This window comes from Meleagris gallopavo, chromosome 3 (assembly GCF_000146605.3).
Source record: "Meleagris gallopavo isolate NT-WF06-2002-E0010 breed Aviagen turkey brand Nicholas breeding stock chromosome 3, Turkey_5.1, whole genome shotgun sequence".
Lineage (NCBI taxonomy): Eukaryota > Metazoa > Chordata > Aves > Galliformes > Phasianidae > Meleagris > Meleagris gallopavo.
In genome coordinates, this window is record NC_015013.2 from 50,653,633 (window position 1) to 50,658,103 (window position 4,471).

The window sequence follows — 4,471 nt, forward strand, 5'->3', positions numbered from 1 at the left end:
AAAAACAACAAAATTAAAATATTATCAGTAGCCCTTTCCTTTGAAAGTATATGACAAACATCTACATGACATCAGCTCTATAAGTGTATTCAATATTTAATTTTCTAGCTGAGAAGTGGAAAAATTTGATTTCTAAGCAATTAAGAATTTTAGCACAAATTCAATGTTCTGGAAAGAAATCAGCAATAATGGTTCTTACATAGTAACTATAATTAAACATCAGTATATGTTAGATGATGAAACATCTAAAACATAAAAATGTAAAATTCTAGTGATGTTTCTAAGCTAATCAAGAATGTATTACTCACAGAACACAGGACATGACAAAGAAGAATGCCTATGCAAGTTCACTGATGTATAGTTTTATTTACGTGATAGATGGTGGGCTCATTCAATCTATCTTCTTAATCTGTATTTAGCTAGTTTCAAAGGAAAAGTTTTAAATTATGGATTGTAGTGGCATTTTGGTGTGATACAGTGCTGTATATCAATTCACTTTATGGAGCTGTTATGAAGTTAACCTACATACCACACTGACTGTGTGAATATTAAAATTCTGATTAAAAAATGTTGACCTGATTCTTTCTTTCTAGCTCACATTCTACCAGTCTTATACCAATGTAAATCAACTTAAATGAATGGATTTCAACTAGAATTAGGTAGGGATAAGTATTTAGAACTGGCTCTGACATATATTCAAGGGGTAAGTTTGCAGTCTAGCACACTTCGGAAAATATTACAAGACCATAGTTCATATAACTTTCGATTATCTATATGTGTACAATATATATCAATTTCACTCATTGCCTTGTGAAATTATATGAAAGATTTGCACAGATATATTTCATTGAATGAATGACTGCAAAAAAATTATAACTGCTTTATAAGTAGTTATAAATGGTGGATGACTACGAAGATGGGGAAAAAAATGTATTTTCATGTAGTTTTTGAGAAGAGAATGGGATTTGCTGTTCTCCAAAGAATGCAGGTTTTATGAATCTTTTAGATATTCATAAATATTTGTCTTGCAGTCACACTGCAAACAGCGAAGTGTTCGTGCAGTTATAGCTTCTATACTTAGCCTCATGTGAGCACTTTCAGACAGGATAAAAAATTCTCAGTGACTGTGCAGAAGGGTTGCACAGTGCACTTCTGTGCTTCTTCAGCTATCCTTGCTTCCAATTTCCAACTATTCTTGAGGCAGATGACTTCAGAGTTCTTCTAGCAATGATCCATAACTATCTTTTGTGTCCAGCATACCCATTACAGTACCACTGTAAAGACAAAAAGAACAGGAGGCAATAGTTTGAACAGTCAGCCTGTGCTGATAAATACTCCGTCCAAAATTTCAGGCATCATATATTCCAACACTTTTCCAGTATTTGTCACATTTCAATATAAATTAACACTTAAGGTTGTTCAATAATTGCACTATAGATACAACTATTCCTTCAAATGACAGTCCACAGACTGTTCTTTCATTCCCCTTATGAGTGACACACAATTTTAGGACTAAAGAAGGAGTTAAACATAGGTCTCGGTAAGTAATTCAATATTTGTCAAAACTGTATTTACACTCATTAAAATACTGGAAAGCATATCAGATACAGAAAAATGCAGCAGGGTCAATGACATCTTATTCCTTACTAAACCAAAAAAAATCACAAATTTAATTATTGAGGTGCTTTTGTATAACCACAGATAGCTTTCCTTTCATGCTTATAATTTCATATTTTTAAAAATGAAAATACATGTAAAAATATTGCCCTCTTAATACATGCAAATAATATTTATATATAAGCATACATATGCATGTTTATACTTGAATGCTCCTCTCTATTTATATAATACTTTTGTAAATACTAAAATTTGTGTATATTTATGAATAGCAGAAGTTGAATCTTCGGACCCAAATAATTTTTTTTAAATATGTGCATGTTCTCCTTTTATGTATGTGTTCATGATATTTCTCTCTGCATACAGAGTGGGTGTGCATGCACATGTGCACTTATGTTTGAAATCATTCTTTGTACACATTAGAAATGCAGTGATTATATGACTGGGAATTACACTGCATTGTTTACTGAACCTTGGTGTTGTAGGGTTATATCTAACTGCATTATTAATTTTTGTTTTTCTAGTTCCCATTGAAACAGAAATTAACTGAAGTGGAGATCTGGCAAACTAGAAGTTCTTTCTAGAGGTTAATATGACATGGAGTGAATAGCATGCATTCCTTAAAATTTTGTAATTAGTTAGTTTTGATTAGTTCCTGACCAACAGCTGTAATTTTTACCAAATGAACCTTCCTACATGTCTACCAGTTGGGATTCAAATTTCCCATATCCAAGATTGAAGAGAATTTGAACCTAAGTGTCCAAGACCTTGATCTCATTTGCTTGCCGTAACATAGACTCTTAACAAGATATTCTTCAGTGGGACCAGCTTCCCCCTGAATGAAAATGTGGGAAGATCCTTTTTTTTTTTTGTGCATCATGACAGATTCTTTCCATCCATGGAAATGTATAAAGAAGTAATGGTCCTCATCATAATCCTGACCTTAGTATTGCTGATATTTTGCCATCAAAGGTAGTATTTTGATACAATGCAACATTTTAACACTATCATCCCTCGTGGTCATCTTTCTACATCTGACTGACATTTGTACAGTACGCAGTGCAAATTGTTTGACATGTATTTTGAAAATCAATGTCAAAAGAACAATTATGGTACCAATGTGGATATTCTTATGCCCTGTGGCTCTTAGAATTGCTTGGAAAAACTCTAAAATAACCTCCAAATGCTTATTTGACAATTTTTAAATTTGATGCAACTTATACATTTCATGCCTGCTTGTTTTTCAGATGTTATCTTACATTGAATTGGCTTTGAAAATGCACTTTTAAAGCATGTGCATGAACATCCATTTCATAAAATGTAGTATAAAGCTAAGAGAAACAAAGATAGAAACAGAAGCAGAGAAAGTTTCACAATTTTTACATGATGTCTATGGCATTTCTGTAGATATTTCTAAACAGACAGAAAAATCCATTATTTTGAGAGTGAGGGGGATATAGACATAAATAAATTGCTAAACTATGGCTATTTTGGCCTAATGTGTAAGATCTTGGTTAACTATTATGATAAAAACAGGGCAAGGAATAGTGTCTTTACTTCCTTATTTTATCTGACTTGTCCTATATACAGGAGGAAGCAATTTTCAAGAACAGATCTTGAAGAATCTTACTAATCAGGACTATTTTTATGCTTTCATCTGGTCCTTAATGGCTGAACTGGTAACTACCATGAAGATTTTTTCCACTTTTTTTAAAGCTACAAATAGCTGCAATTACACATACACAAAAAAAAGTATTTTTCTTATCCCAACAAACTGGATTTTTCATTCTTACATTATTGTGTAGTCGTGGAAATTTCCAGGTGCTAATTTGAATTACTACTTAGTGCTGAAGTAATTCGTCGCTTCTCTATTATCTCATTATTTATATATGAATATATAGAGAATACATGAATATTTCCTTGCTTTTGTTTATATTAGAGCAATATCTCACAATGCAATTATTATATTAAATCAGTATAATAATGACAGGTCTTAATACACAGGTTTACTACATTTGCTTCCATTTTGAAGTTTCTGACACAATATGTAATGAGGTATCACTGAATCCTTTTATTTTAAACACCTCTATTAACATACTGTTAATGTTAGCAAACATACATTCTGAATCTCAAGATGATATTTTGTTGTATATGAAGAAGTTTATAGAATATAAATACTTAGGTGAGTTCAGATTTTTTTTCTTCCATTGGTATTAGCAACATTAAAGAAAATTCCTTTCTTGAAGCAATGAAGATTCTTTTTCTTCTTTCTCAATTATACCTTGTGATTTATCAGAAGTAGTTAGAAATTATTCATCAGGAAAAAATTAATATATAAAAATGAGACCTAATATCATATTAAAGCCCCACATTCCGGCTCCAAGTTTTAATATAACTTAATTTACAATACCAGGAGTCATTGAATCTTTTTTCAAAATTATTTATTTAAAGAGAAGTTGAGAATAATTTGGAATTTCTGATAAAATAATGGTTATTATCTATGGCACTAGCCTCAATAGCTCTAAATTTTGTGGGGTACAGTGGACTGTATAAACCTTTTTGTATATTTTGGTCACAGCCTGAAGTACACTTGTGCAGATGATTAATTTCTGGAAGAGATCTCCAAAATGAACTGGTAGAAAGGATTAAAGTGTTTAAATTCCTGTGTAAAGCGAGGTTTTATATAAGCTTTTGCCATCAGACTCCATGAAACTAAGCCAGAAACACTCATTGCAATTTCAAATCCCGTGTGGATGTTGAAGCTTAAATCTTCCTATATTGGCCTGCTGTGTAAAGTGTTGTCACAACTAAAAGGTTCCAAATGAGTATGTATTACCTCTAACAGACTACAAAA